This window comes from Cryptomeria japonica, chromosome 2, assembly GCF_030272615.1.
Source record: "Cryptomeria japonica chromosome 2, Sugi_1.0, whole genome shotgun sequence".
NCBI classification, from domain to species: Eukaryota; Viridiplantae; Streptophyta; class Pinopsida; order Cupressales; family Cupressaceae; genus Cryptomeria; species Cryptomeria japonica.
The window spans coordinates 338,295,266-338,312,294 of record NC_081406.1 but is presented as its reverse complement, the minus strand read 5'-3'; positions in this window follow the sequence as shown (position 1 = coordinate 338,312,294).

Below are 17,029 nucleotides of genomic sequence, written 5' to 3'. Positions count from 1 at the left end.
GGGTTGATAGTCAATTAGAGAGATTAGGTTTAGGGGTTAAGGTTATAGTTAATTAGAGTTTAGTTTGAAGGTAAGGCTAGTAGATAATGCATTCATAACACTTATTATCAATTTTTATAAAATATTAAAAGAATCTTTATTATTATGTACTTTTCTTATGAATATTTTGTTTCCTTATTTCAATATTTTTATGAAATAATTGCCTTGAAATTTTGTTCTAATGAAATAAAGACATTTTAAAATAGCTTAAAATCTCTTTTAATTGAAATAATATTTTTTCTATAAATTTAAAATATAGACATTTTAAAATAGTTTTAAGCTTCTTATAATTAAAATTATCTTACTCATAACCTTTATTCTAACCCCAACCCTAACAGTAATTAAGCCAAAACCTTATTTTAATTCTTATCAAACCCTAATGATGATAAAATCAAATACTTAATTAAGCGTTTAACCTTTATGAAATAATTTGAAACATCAATAAAATATTTTAAAATTATTTGAATAATAATAAAATTAACAAAGGCTATATCAATATATATTTTATTAATAAATATATTAGATAAATAAGAATAAATAAGCATCATCAATAGTAATTTGATATTTCTATTTTTTCCTATATTTATTTATGTAATACATATTATTTATATATTTTTTAATAAAAGTTAAACTTATATTGTATAGCATTAGTAGAAATTAATTGATATTAACTTGTTAGAGTACGCTTTTAGTTGTGAAATTGAAAAACTAAAATAAATCAATCTAACTATATAAACAACATTTCTATTCTACCTTTATTGTTGTTGTTAAATGAATCAATAATTAGTTTTAGAAATAAATTTAAAACTAAAACTTATATAACTTTCAAGTAGAGTAAGATTTTATTGTTTAGACATATAAGAAACATTTCTATTCTACTTTTTCTTTTTGCATGTTTAAGAGTTTAAAATTAAAATAAATTCATTGTTTTTAATTTTTAAATGAATCAATTATTGCAATTCAATTGAGTATTAAAATTTAAAAGAATCTATTCATAAAGATAAATATAATGACATATTTTTTCAAGATACATTTATGTTTAATTGAAAAAATAAAACAAAAACATACGATTCTACCACACATGAAAAACCAAACATTTCATAAAAACCAAATATCATGATCAAGTTGGTCGAAACTCAACTTCTTGACTGGGACTAAGAAGAACAAAATATTGTTTAATAGCCAAATGCAAAAATATACAATTCATATACTAGTCACTGGCAATCAAAATTCACAAATTCACAAATGCTAAAGAATCCCTCTGCAACCCCAATCCATATCAACCCTCCTCTACCCAATCATTTCTCCAATCTCCTACAATTTCCTCCAATCTTCTAACCCCAACCAAGAATCCTCTCCTTTCGAAATTTTTTTAGAATAAAAATTTTTATGAACCGTTGCACAACTAACTCCCAAGAATGAAAACATATTTAATTACTAATTAATTAACAAATTTGTATTAGTTGGTTATTCATACAATAATCACATACAAAAATATACACGTCAAATTATTTGAAAACCCTCAAATATTGACACATAAATTTGTTGCCATTATAGAAGCCTCTCGGCTTAATGAAGCCTAATTTAAGTTCTTGTCTTGATCTTCAATCATGACTAGAGGAGCCATTATTCTTTGAAATCTAGGTGATTTGTTGGAATTAATAAACAAGATATACATTTGAAAGCTATCTCTTTCTAATAAAATTTTCTTACTTCCAAACAAAATCACCTATATCTCAAAAAACCAATTCAATAAAAAGAGTATTGGAAATGTCTACATCAACCAAGATTATTGTGAATGTAAACTGAGTGCCAAGCTAACTGAAACTAGGAATTAAAGAGCCCCTCCCAATAAATTACTAAAGAAGAGCCATCAAGGGCATCAAAATTGAGTAAGGAGTTACAATAAACACATAGGCATAGGCCTTGCATGAGCAAATTTTCCATATTGGTAAGGAATTCAAAGAGCCACAAAGAATTCTAGTGCATATAGATGTATAAATATATTGTAAAAGAGTTGAGGAATTCATTTTTGAGGAATTCAATATTCAAGACCAGCTAGGCTTAATCAAAATTGTTAAAGCACCACATTAAAGAATTTTTGTTCTCAACTTTTAATATTTAATATATAATAATTGAGATCAATATTCAATGACTCGTGCTCAACCATAGGATGAGCTTTGCGGGAGCACTCAAAGGAAAGTAGAGGTGAGATTGACCAATGAAAGTACAGGTTCTTAACCATAGGATGTAGGTTTTTTTTTTAATTTCTACTAAATCAACCAACCATAGCTGTGTAACCCTATTCCTAATAAATCAACCCCTAAATAACAGGTCCAAACTAGAATAAATCCTAGAGAAGCAACAATTGTCAATTTTTCCCCTTTCCAACCCCTGTTTATTCTAATATGTAGATAAATTGCAAATATAATCCAAGTTATTAGTGCCCAAGTCTCTTTTGGATCCCGACTCCAATAAGAGCCCCATGCTTCGTTGGCCCATACTGCCCTGGAAAGTATACCTATAGTCAAAAGAGAAAATCCTAGACCAATGGCATGATAACTCAATTGGTGTAATTGGTTAGTAAATAACCATTTACGATAATTTATAAATGAAAGGAAAAAAGTATGCTTCAATTCTTTTTTTCCTTGGTTGTGTGAATTCCCATTTTTATTGAAGACCTAAAGGAGCAAAACCATGAGTTAACATAGCACTTGGCATGGTGATTGTACCTAACCACCAAGCATCTTGGCCCCGTACTTCTATAACTATATGAATCATGGAGGAAGTCCATGAAAGGAACATGAATGACTCATACAAATTACTTAATGGTAAATGTCCCAAATAGAGCGAACGAGTAACTAATACTCCCGTTATACAAATACATGTCACTATCATGCCCTTTCCTCCCGAATTACTTAGTTCTTCACTTTTATAAACTAAGGTTCCCAATAAATGAGAGTGACAACAAAAGTAAGAGAAAAAGAGACATGAGCTGATATATGTTCTAGAGTTATAAATATCACAATAAACCCATTTATTTTATTTAATATAGGATTCATTTTGTAAGAGAAAGATAAAATCGATTGATATGTCATCAATTATATTAACATAGATCGAACAATGATAGTAATTTACTATATAGGTACTCCATACATTTTTTTTAATATATATATATTTGTGTGTGTGTGTGTGTATGGAAGGGATTGAAACCATAGTATCTTATTAACAAGAATGTCGCCACTCAGATTCGAACCTAGATTCTCTAGCACTGCTTCCTAAGAGCAACGTGTCTACCAATTTCACCATGGCGGCTTGATATTTTTTAGCTACTATATTAGACTATTTTTCCCGAAATTATCAATACAAATATTTGGAGAAGAGTATTTTTTCTATTGAATGTCCAACTTGACATTAAATACAAAAATGCAATGTTGGTTGTTATAATGGAGTATAGTGTAGTTTGGTAGCATGCCATGTTGGGGTGGTGGAGGTCATGGGTTCAAATCCTATTGCTCTGAAAGCAATGGTAAACAAGATCGTGTAGATCTATTCTATTATTGAACATTAATATATTCTTATTCCTCCCAAAGGTTAATATGGGAGATGCATTTATTTGCATGTTCCTGCAGAAGCAACACAACTTATTAGTAATAAATTTGTAAAGGAATCTAAGTAACTTGGTAAATACAAAAAATTATTTTTATCTTCTAAAAAAAAAAGAAAAAATAGACTAAAATGCTAACTTAAAACAATATTTAACTGTATAAACAAATTTAGAAGCTAAATGATGTAATTTAAACTTTAGCCAATTAGGAATCCCAAAATAGAGTCCACAATTTTTGCCTAGCAGCACAAAAACCCCCTTGATGCTATAAACCACCCAACAAGACTTGCCAAAATTCTTTACTTTTTGCCACCGAGTGGGTTCATATTTGTCTAAATAATGTATAGTTTCTTCTAGCTTAGTTATAATTTTAGAACAAACGGTTCTTATCCATTTCTTTTTTGAAAGAGATCTCATTCTTTTATTTTTTGAAAGATAATTTTTCAATTTTGTTAGAAGTTTTCTAAGATTTTTTCTTATCATTTCATTTTTTAGAAGAGAATCTCTACTTTCTGTTATAAATTTTATAAGTTTATCCCTTAAAGAACTTATCAATTTTCTCATTTTTGTAACAAGTTCATTGCACGAAGAGCGACCAGAAGGAAAAGACGAACTTATGCTACAAAAATTATTCTTTTTTTGTAGCTCTACCTGGTTTATAGGTTCATTTTGTCCAAAAACAGATGAACGCTTTGTACCCAATAAACTATTGGTTCAATTTGCCAAATCTTGAAGAATCTCTCTTATTGAAACAAAAATTTGTTTTATAAAATAAAAACTATTTTCCATATGTTCTCAATGATCTATTTTGGGATACATGCGTACCCTCAACATAACAGATCGACTACCATTATGAGTATTCCACTAGAATCGATTCATGCAAATTAAATCCTCTACTCGATAACGACGCCAAAGAAAACGTCTCTTTTTTTTGTCATGTATCTATGCAAAGAGGTTCATCTTTTTCGATGAGACCTTTGTCAATTAGTATCTCTTTACTCTTTAATCCTATACTTTGATCTATAGTGGTTTCTAGATTCAAAAGATTCAAAATTCAAAATTCTCTACGATGTCTTGGAAGAAGAATATCTTCGAAAATAAAATAACTTGAATTTTTTTAATTGACATCCTCAATAGTTTTTCTTTTTCTTCGTCGTTGAGATCTATCAAAAATATTTACATTTATTCTCTTCTTCTTTAGTTTTAAGAAGAGGCTTGCGATTTTGCATATCAAAAATCAGTCATTAAAGTACCCTGGTACAAGTGGCATAGATCTTCGCCTTTCATCGGCAAAAATTCTAAAAAAATCATTCTTGTTATCCTAGAAGCAACTCTTGAGATACAAAATAGTTTCCAATAAATCCAAGTCCCACTCTTCGTTTTCCAAATAGGGCATAGTTATCTTGGCTACAACAACTTCATTACCAAGTTTCTTTTTATCTAGAAAACGAGACGCATTTCTGCCCTTGGAAAGCCAAGGAGCAAGTGGCAGTTTTTTGAGCTTGTATTTGGTTTTCCAAATGAAAATATTTTTCACCATTTCTTGATACAACAATTTATCAATTTTTTCTTTAGTTTAACTCCCCTTTGGGGGTTTTCTTCTTTCCCCCCTTCCTTTTCAAAGCGTTTTCAACCCCTTGGATCTTTGATTTCTTGTTTATTTTCTCCTTTAGCTATGTTTTTGGTTTCTGATGTGATGCCTACCTTTTTATTTTTATTATCAAATCCAGAATCCAATTTTAATTTCAACTCATCCCATCCCTTCTTATCACCTTGAGAATTTTTCTTCGCATCACATTTGAAAATAAGTTTTTTGATTTCTATTCACAGTTTCTCTTTCTCTGTATTTATCTTGTCGCAATTTCTTTTATGATGATAAATATTTCTAAAGTCTCGAACTATAAATTCATTTATTTTCTTTGCAAGTTTAAAATCTTGATGAAGTTTTTTTCTGAGTTCCTTTTTTTCTTGTTTTTCTTTCTATTGTCTACGTTTTTCATCTTGTCGAGCAACTTGTCTTTCAAGCTGTCTAAATTTTATGTCTTTTTTGTGCTCTTGGAACCTTTTATTTAGTTCTTGCATTCTCTCTAAGCATTTCTGCTCATCTTCTAGCTTGAAAGCCTTTTCAGGTTCTTCACTTCTTCTGGAGTAGTCGCCAATATTAGTTTTTGCAATCTCTGCTCTTTCGTATTTTGTCTTTCTTGTTTTCGTTGTCTTCTTTCCTCTTTTATTTTTCAAAGTTCTGTGAGTTTATTTCTTTTAAATCATCCTCTCTCTTCTTGGGACTTTCCATTACATAAGAATCGACATCAAAATCTTGCGCTATTTGAATTTCCCTGAATTCCCACACGTGTTTGATGTGTTTTCTGATTATATTCGGAGGAAAAAGGTCATCAAGGTTTGAGGCTTTTTCACTTTTTTTTCTTATATCTAGAAACAACCAACAATTAGAATTTGTAATACAAATTCTTCTTAGTTGTCGAGTAATTGGAATTGTTCTTTTTCGAAGAATCAAAATTATTTTTCCTCTTCTTCTTGGAGTACCCAGGATTCTTCATTTGTTGAAAATTGGTAATAGCTTGATAATCTGGTTCTAGTATGTATTGAATTGTAGGTCCGTGATTATCTTCTTTCGAATGATCCAGATAACTATAAGAGAAAAGCTCAGATCTATGATGCTTGATGCGGTTTTTTAATCGCCTCAAAAAACACGCGAATTGTTTTTCTCCCAAAAAGGATGTACAGTCATTCCACCTGAATCGGCTACTAATATTTTTTTATATTTTTCTGCAGCATTATTTTGTAGCCTGCACAACATTTCAACCACTGCTTCCAATCCTTAGTAGTCAACTCTCGAGGATCATTACCATTCAATAGTCCTTGCGAATCTAAAAATTCCTTGACATTTTGTTTGATGAAAGGATACGATGCTCTGGATTTTAATAAATCTTTCGCATAGGAGCCTCTCATTCTTATTACTTGTCTCCATATGTTTTTAAATACATACGCTTGAGATATTTTGGGGGTTTCCTTCTTTTTGATAGAAGGGTTTATATTTCAATTTGGAGTGAATCTTTTTTGAATTTCCTCAATATTTCTACTCACTTGGATGTAATATTGTAAATTTGACTTGATGAGAGTCAAAATACTTATTTTGAAACCGATAAGCGCTAATTTTGCCCTTAAATGAAAAAAAATCATAAAGTAAGACATTTTCTTCCTAATGAATCGAACGCTCTTGTTTTGGAAAATAGAAGAAATTTTTTTGATTTGAATTAACCCTTTTTTCAATCTAGATTTTATGTCAGGAGAAAGTTTATTCATTTGATTTTTGAAGTCAACTCGCAATTTATTATGAATATCTCAATTCAACAAACATTCTTCATTCATCTTCTTGATTCTCTCATTCATTGTAACTGTCCAATTGTCTGGATCTGTGAGATCCAAATCTATTTTGATCTGCATTGAAAATGGTTCTAATAAATCTTCCATGATTTCCAAAGAAAATTGAATATTTGATGTAGGGGTGGTCCTAATCGTTATAGGAGGCTCGTCATTCGTTTGAATATTTTTTGTCCCAGTATCTGGCCAAATGTTGATCTTTATCTTTACTCTTTCTGAGAAAAGGAGTTCTATCTATTGGCAGATAGGTTTCATCCATTTGATAATAGGATGGATCCTTTTGATAATAGCTTTTGCCCGATGAGATTTAGAATTAAAAATCCATTCACCAATAGGTCTCCAAAAAGAAGGAACTTTTGTTGGACTACTGAAAGGCAATTCATTTTCTGTTCCATACATGAATAAAAAACTAGTTGTTTTGTTGTCATTGTCAGTAGATTGGGAGGTAGATTCATACCGAGGTCTCAAGCAAAAAGGGTATACAATCTTTATTTGAATACCTTCTTTTAGGTATTCTTTCATCCCATCTTTGGGCACATCGATGTCCATCAATTCATATCCATCGTAATTACATTTAATATAAAATTCCCTATTCAAACTGGACAAATCCCGCTCGCATTCGGGGGCCTGAAATAATAAAACACGAACAACGTTTTTGGCTATTATTAATGAAGGGAAATATAATCTTTTTCGAAGATATGTATGTGTGAATAAAACACCCACTTTGAGATAATGAAGTAATTTTCAATCGAAGCCCTGCTCTATTTGACGGTGACGATTTTACTCTCTCGTTTGCTTTCGATCCTGATATTTGTCAAAATATATTATGAGTCTTAAAATTGAAATATCTTTTTTGATTTCCCTTTTTTGATTTGGCTTGCGACTTGGCTTTTGCATCATTTCTTTTAGTCTCTCAAAAAGACTCGACTGTGATCTGGGTATCCAATTGTTGACCACTAATACTTATCATCTTTGAGAATGGACAACTCCTTTGACTAGAAATCTATGAAAAATCTCCTTCATATGGATAACTAAAGACATGTATATCTTTAGTTACGAGGTCCTCCTCTGCTTCGTCCTCCCCTTTGTTCATTATTCCTTGTTCTAGTATTTGCTCTTATTCTTTTGATTGTTGTTTCTCATCTTTGAACCATCAAAAGAAGTCTTTCAAAATTCCTTCTTCATTCTTTTTTTGTTCATCTTCAAGCTCTAGTTCTTTTATTTTATCAAAGGGTTTAATAACAATTAGATGCCAAGCCCTTTTTGGACGAGTTTCCAAACAATCTTTGACACACATAGTATCATAAATTCCTGATATTATGGTTGAGGGCCATTTAGGCACAATGCACCTATTAAAGTCTTTGATTCGAGGTTCATAATCTTTAACAACCTCTTTCTCCTTCAATTCCATGAATTTGAGATAAAGGGCATAGAAATTAAAAAAATCTTGAAAATCTTGGTGAAGTTTCTTTTCGTTTTTCTTTTTAACATTGCTCTTTTTAGAAGGAAGATCCTTATCCGAAATTTCCTGAGGGATCTTTTTAGTATCTATACATACCAAATAATTTGGTAGTTCATCTGAGCTCATTAAAAAAAACCTCTCATAAAATAAAGCCTGCTTCGTAGGAAGAATGTTAAGAAGCAATTCTGATTTCATACTGGTGGTTTCAAGAAAAATCTGCAATAAATATTGAATGAATATTTTTTTATTGCAAGAAGCGATTTCCTTTTCTATCCGTCTGGTTAGAGGCATCGGTGCCAATGTTTTCAACACATATTTGGCTGAATCTTTCAGATAAACAACTTCAAATCTTGACAATAAATTTGCCAATGAAGCGTCATCTAAGAACTTCCTTTTTTCTTGTTCTTCTAATAAGAAGATATGAATTTGATTGAGACACCATTTGGAAATAATTTTTATTTTTTCGTTCGTGGTTGAACGATTTTCTCATTATTTTCTGGTCGAATTAAGGAATTTTGATCAAGTTGGTTGGTAGAATCGTGGGTGTTTTTCTGTAATTGCTCGGTAGAATCATCTGGAGGTAGCATCGACAGTGATTTAAATTGATTCATCGACTTGCGAAATGACCCACTCAGTAAAGGATTGTGTATTTCAGGAAGATAATTTCCATCTTTAGTTCTAGAAAATCTCATTTTTTTCTATCACATCTACAAGAGGGGATCCATTTCTTAGAGCTCTCACTCAATATTCAAGTACGAGTGCTAGGAAGCTTTTTTTATTTCATTTTGATGATATCCATTCAAAAAGGTGATCCTGATTTTGATCAAGACTTTGATTGCCAAGGTTGCCCATTTTGGCAAAGAAAGACATACTGGGTGGAGCTGTGAAACATAGTCTTTGATGCCCATGACTGAGACAACCATCAAAGAAATATTCAGCAACTTGGCTCTTCATAGAGCCATGAAGAATGAAATTTCCTATACCCACGTATCGGGAGGGTACATTGAATCGGTTATAATAAAAAAATAGTAATGGACACATTTTTATTAATATGTTAGATAAAACCAAATATGTATCAGTTTCTTTGTTTAGTTCTTTTAAGGATAGCACCTTTACCATTTTGTGACAAATGGAAGAAAGAGAAACATTTTTATCAACAAAATCTTTAATTTTTTTTTCTTCTTTGAAGTTTTTTTTGTTTATAATCATTTTTATAAGATTTTTCTTTTTATCGAGTTCTTTAGAAAATTCGTCAAATTCTTCTAGAGGGCCCTAAAGAAAGGCTCGATTATCTACATATTTCGTCATGAAAAGTGAAATATTTTTCCAATAACATGCCAGCATAAAGTAACCAAAGAAAATTACTTGAAAAGTGAAAGTGAAAAGATGTCTCCTTTTACCCAGTTTTAAAGGCGAATCGCCTTCGACACGTAAACAAAAGAGGTTCACGACTCAGTCAAAATGCAAAAAAGGGACATGCATCTCAACTAATTTTCTAAGTAGCAATCTACTTGATCTACTCGATTACTTTGTTATTCATTTACAAATGGCAATAATATAATAAATTCTAAAGCCACCACTATTCCAAATTATGAATATAAAATGAATGACAATAAAAAATAGATGTAAACTTATAGGTTATACTTTTTAACAAGGACACATGAAATACATCATGGATATAACTCAAACCTAAAGATAATATTGACTACTATATTATAAAATTCATCTCTTCAATCACACCAAAACAATCTACATGATAATGCTATTTAATATACTTTTCCAAAAGATATCAAATAGTTGTGTAGCTTCACTCTCTAGAAGACTTTACTTGAATCATTAATCTTTTTAGGAGTCTAGTTTCTATATGTATAGATTTATTGTGAATATATTCTCCCACCCTTAAAATTTCCTCCTACCTCTTTTAAGCATCATTTGATTAACTTCACCATATCTTCAATATTTTTAAACATTTTGGGACAGATCATCGCTCTTAAGTTTCCAAACTTGAGGGAGTCCATTTTCTCTTAAGTTTCCAAACTTGAAGGGGTCCTTTTTTTTTTAACAATGCATTAGATTTGCATTCCTAACAATGATTGGTAGGAGATATTGTAACTAAAATATATCAATGACAAGTATTTATCTCACTTAGATAGTTGATCTGTACAATACATTCACAACAAGTACTCCATTGTCTAGTTTATTCTTCATTTTCTACTAGTGTTGGTTGAAAATTTTGCAAAATCAATAAGTTTACAAAATTGTGGTTTGAAGCACAGTGTGTGAGATTGAACCTCTCCTGAATTTAATGGAAGACTCACCCTTTAACTTACTACTTTATCTTTCTAAAATACAATATAGGGTAAAAGTATGAATCTATATTGCAATTGGGGCTAACCTAAGAGATTCAATTAGAATGGTTCCAACCGATTGGAACGCATTTGACCGGACCAATGTGGTAGCCACGAAGCATTGGCGTGGCAACAGGGTTCCGACCGGACACCCTTGCCCTATATAAGCTGCAAAACAACCATAACCCCTCATTTGGCATTGAGAGGCTTATTGAGCAATGAGCGAGGAGAGCATAGGAGTAGGGATCCATCTAGAGAGTTTTTTAGTGGTGAATCTTCACCAATTGGTGAATTCTGCGATTTTATTTTTTAGGAAATGGCGAATAGTCTGGGGCAACACAGTGGTCAAATCGCCCAGAATTTAGAGGTTAACAATCCAATCTATTCTAGCTTCGCCATTGACCACATACCGTTCCACATGGATGTCCGTAATATTCACCTGGAATCACTCAGACATGGGTATTAGATCACTTCCATTATTCGTCATAAATAGCAAAATGACCTTGTACCCAGGACCTATTTCGCCAACAGTAAATTAAATCTTCATTGCACGTGTTGTTCAATTTTGCCTATTGTTAAATTTCACGTTAAGCATAATGAGGCCCAATTCGCCAATATCAATTAAAACATTATAAACATTCGAGGACCCATTTTGCCCTGCTTAAATCAAGATGCATTTTGAAAAGTCTGCGGAATTTGCCAAAAATGCAATCATGGATTAATATAAATACAATTGAAAGTTTGAAACACTCTTTCTTATAATTTGTGCGTGTCTGATTAGTAAATTTGGTTGCTCTTGATTTGCATTCCGCAATTTGAGTTGGAACATTGAAGTTGATTGTAGTGCGGAGGGCCGAAGTTACAATCCTGTAACATAGGCCCAAGCATCCCTGATTCCCGATTCAAAGAATTGAGAAGGCATAAAGGTGAGTAATCATTTCTTCATACTTGATAGTATTAGTTTTAATTCGTAGTCAGAGGTCAAGACTCAAGATGTTAGACATGGGTGAGACTCATCAGGGTTTTGAAGAGATTGAGATGTTAAACAAGGGTGAGACTAAGACTCCTCAGGGTGGTGAAGGGATTGGGATGTAAGACAAGGGTAAGACTCCTCAGGGCGGTGAAACTGAAGGGATTGGCAGGCCATCAAAATGCTCAAAACTTAAAGATAGTACCATAAAGCCTTACTTTGGAATTGGCAAAGTTTCTTGTCCATCAACTTTTACAATTACAAACGCCATTCACAGTAGCTCACCACCACCACAAGGTGAGATTGTCATTGAGTTAAATGCATTGAATGAGGATGACAATACCTGCATGACACCAGTAGTAAGATGGAAATCAAAGGAAGAATGTCTTCATGTTAAGTATGCCGTAGAATATGAAGAGCATAACCACAAAATGACACTGATTGGTAATAGTGGAAATACAATCAAGGCTAGGCTTGAACATGCAACGAAAGATGCAAACCTGGCAAAGACTGTTCAGATGAGTTTTATTTTTCATATTCTTTCGAGAGGGCGTCCTATGAAAGATTTCCTAGAATATACTAATTTATTATCTTGTTTGAATGTTCGTCACTATCCTATGTCACATTGGTGAATAAACACTGGATGGGAAATGGAAAACTGTCTCGCTGAGGTGGAAAAGAAAAATTTATAGGAGAGTGTAGAAGAGTCAAAATTCATTTCATTATCCGTAGATGAAGTTACTATGGTAGATAACGTTGCTTGGGCCTGTATGCATGTGTATACCATAAAAGAACACGTCCGTCGAGCTCATCTACTCCATGTTCATAAAATGAGGGGCAATTCAACAGCATAAAATTTATATTTGGAAGTTAAGAAAATTTTGAATGAAATTGCTGGTATGGATGACTTGACAATTGCCAAGAAGTTGGTGTGTGTTGGAGCTGATGGAGTTGCAGTAATGCAAGGTCAAAGGACCGGTCTTTGTGCAATATTATAAACTAGTATTGCACCATACATGCTTGAGATTCACTGCATGGCCCATCGAATGAATTTTTCATATAGAATTGTAAGCAATTTCCCTACAGTGTCAAAAGTTGAAGATCTAGTCCATCAGCTCCACTCATACTTTTGTCAAAGTCCTAAATGTTTTGAAGAATTTCAGCTTTTTGCTGAGGGAGTAACAACAAGAAACAAGCTTCTCAGGGATGTTGAGACCAGATGGATCTCGTTGCATGGACCAGCGGAACAACGTCTAATAGAATATCAATCCTTGATCGAACTAATGTACGAGCAACACCTCACAGTAGACAAATCTCTTGATCTCTTACATAAGTTAAGTGATATAGAGACTTTGTTAACTTTAGCTAGTCTTCTTCCCATACTGGATTCAATGAACAAACTTGTTAAGAAAGCCCAAGACAGAATTATGTATATCAATGAGTATAGAACTCTACATAAAATGACATGCTTGGGCTTGGATGGTCTATATTAAGATCTAACAGGGTGAAGCCCAAAAATTTTTAGGTACCAGATAATTATAGATTTGAATCATGCTGAATTTTTTTTTACATTTCAATTCAATAAATGAGTTATGTGTCTTTGCAAAAGGATTTCATATTCCAATGCACCAATCTAAGACAGGCAAGCGAGGCAGAGCAATACCAGATAAAAGGAAGATTTTGACAGGATTGTTAAATTTGTTAGTGATAATTTGAAGTCCATTGCATACGAACTTTCAACTGAGATTCGTGAAAAATTCCCCAGAGAAGAAATACTTGAAGCCACGGGTTGTGGGTATCCTCAATTTTGGCATTCAATTGGAGATAATCCAAATGACGCAAAGGTGTTTCATAAAAAACTAGAGGAATTGATATTGACATTTTCAAAAGATGCATATTGCAATGGACAACCAATAGAAGGAATTTTAAATTCAGATTATCTTAAAAAATAATGTAAATGCTCTACATTGTGTATGAAACAGTAGTTGGATAACTTGGAGAATCTATTTGAACCTAGATCAATCACAAGGCTTTGGAAAAGGATAGATCGGAGTGAAGTATTACATAATGCAATACCAGAATATTTCAAACTTGTTGATTTAAGTCAAATAATGATATTGGGGTCGGTGGAAGATGAAAGATTTTTTAGTGCATTAGGGATTTTTAAATCAAATATTAGACAAATGATGGATCACAGACTCAGAGTCAACATGAAGACGAAGAAATTTTTGAATACCCGACTCAAAATGGAGATGAACTTGTTAGTACTAGTCATTTTCAGGATCTTGAGTCCATTTGGGATATAGAAGCCTCAGACTGAGTCATTGAAGTGAATTAGCAGTCATTTTATAGGTATTTATACTACATTTCTTGAGTCATATTACAATTTTCAATAATATAGTTGTCATTGATGATTTTTGATATTGTATTTCTTGAATTTGTCAATCAGAAGAAATACTTATTTCATATTTTTAGTTGTGAATTTGAATTATTAGTAAACAATAGAATTTAGTTTCTAAATTATTAGTAAACAATTGAATTATTAGTAAATTGGTTCCACATTATGTTGAACATGAAATGCAACAATTTGTGTCACAAGATCCATTACATTATTTGTATTGCATAACTATTAGAACCTTTCTACTATTCTATAGTAAATGCTTAACATGATGGTAAACCAACATTTTTTCCATTTTTCCAAAATGCCAACTCCTATTAGGAATGCAAATTTTTTGGCTAAGTCATGTCGAGCTTCGATTCATGTCGTGGGTTTATCCTATGGTTTTATGGAAGTATCTTTTCATGGTTTCTGGTCATGTTCATGATGATTAGGGTTTTGTGTTTGTTTTTTTGTCTTAGTTGGCTAGTAAACCAAAGTTGTCGTGCGTTGAAAATATGAGTTGTCCTCTCTTTATTTGTCCATGTCAATGTCAAGTATGGTTAGAGAGTTGTTCAGAAAATAAGACATGTTTAATGTTTCATCTCTAACTCACAGATAAATTTCATGTTTAACAATTTAAGTGGTGAGTTAGCGAGTGTAGGTTTGTGTTTAAATCACGAGGTCTCTAGCTTTTTGGGTGTTAGTATTTTATGTTAGCGAGATGGAGATTGTTAAAGAAATTTCTTTGGTCGTGAGGTCTTGAGTTGGATTGATTTCATGCATTATAACCACGAGAGTTAGAGAGTAAGTCATTAATGGACATGATGTGCCAGTTGTAATGCCCTGCCAGGAAACCCCGAAGGGATTAAGCCAAAACACAAGAATAGAGTCTAATAATTTTTTTATTTTTATTTTAAAGATAAACACAACATTAAGATACAACGAGATATCAAAATTCAGATTACATAGCGGAAGAAAACAACTAACACCTATAGAGTTTCCCAACGTGATTACTTAAATTTCACAATTCACTTAACTCACACAATTAATCCAATAAGTTGATTATCTTATAATGAGATAATACTTAAACAAGGATAATTACTTTCAAAAGATGGAAATATAAATCACATGCTAACATTTATCCATTATGATTCATTCATACTTTACATTCAAGCTTTTCATTAAAATATAAGCCATGCATCTACTATTCTAACACACTAGAATTTTATCATAAACATATGAGATCTTTTCATGCCTACTTAATTTTCTTAACAACAACTGACTATATTCCATTATACTAAGCTACATTCATTCATGATCCAATTTACTGCATTCAAGAAAGGACTGCATACAAGCATTTAAAGTTAATTCCATCTTATCCCCTTATACATTCTAACATAAGCTATTCATACATGATAAATTGAATAAGGGAAACATAAGAGAATAACATCACATAACACCATAATGATCTCGGAGTTCAACCCTAAAGGGCTACATCTCCGAGTCTACTCAACTGCAAGACCCCTCTAATAATTAATAAAGTTAAGAATACAAGAGGTTACATCATTTACAATCCGGCCATCAAGGCGAAACATAATCAATATACAAATGACCGCATCGGTCAATAAATACATAAACGATCCCTAAAAAGAAAAGGATCCAGTTGAACATAATCAAAGCTAATAAAAAAAAGATCCATTGGAGCATCCACAAAACTAAGTCATCACCACCCGAGGTCTTAACATGAAACCAGGTACTCACAAGGGCATAGACAATAGGATGACTCACAAACGTGCTCCTAACAGGACAAAACGACAACACACTAGTGAACGTAGGGACAAGTGTCATCACACAACCTGGTATGGTTACCATGGTAGATCTTCATAGTTTCCAGCCCCATACACTGGTTACCTTGGCAACCTAATCCGTACCTCTGGCCCATCCAAGCCTCATATGGACCCACACATCCTTTCGTGAAGACAAGGATGATGGGTTGTCATTTCAGGCCTTCTCACAACATGTAGAGTCTGTGTTAGCACTCGTCCCGTGTGTGAGGCACAATTATCTTACTTAGAGATTAACATTCTAATCTACTATTAGGTTATCACCTATTAGACTCACTTTCGATGGGTTACCCAGCAACCACTTTGGGCGCGGCCCCCAATCGAAAGCCACTTTCCCATACGACACTAGACTATACTCAGACGAACTCAAAAACCAAGGAATACACATGGTTAGACGAACGGAGTTCAAAATAGAGAAATCCACCATTTAGACAAACATGACTTCATACGAGGTGCACTGATAGACGATACTCTAACTAGAGACCTGATCGACTAAGGTCAACCACAAATCATCATTCGACACCCACATAGAGGATATGACCAATTGCGACACTACCACAAAACAATAGTCAAACTCATAACTGAGGACTGGAACAGGTACCCAAAACAATCCATACGACAGGGTCCAATCGAATAAATCAAAACTTGCCATTACTTAAGCAAAAGCGAATACAGAAAATTAAACTCGCATAGGCAATAAATGGAAAAGACAATATTTTCCCATATTAATTTAAACATAAAATTTGATCCAATTCTCTGATTGATCTAAGTTTTCAAAATGCATTGATAGAAAAATCACTGTTACCAAGTGAGTACAATACCACAATTTTCAAAGGTCCATTCGCCTATGTCTCAAAACAGAGGAAGATTATAACTATACCATTTGTTTTACAAATTGAAAATACCATTAACTCATCAACATTCCAAACAATACATTATTAATTTCCAATAGTATATTGTTTAAATGATCCAAATTT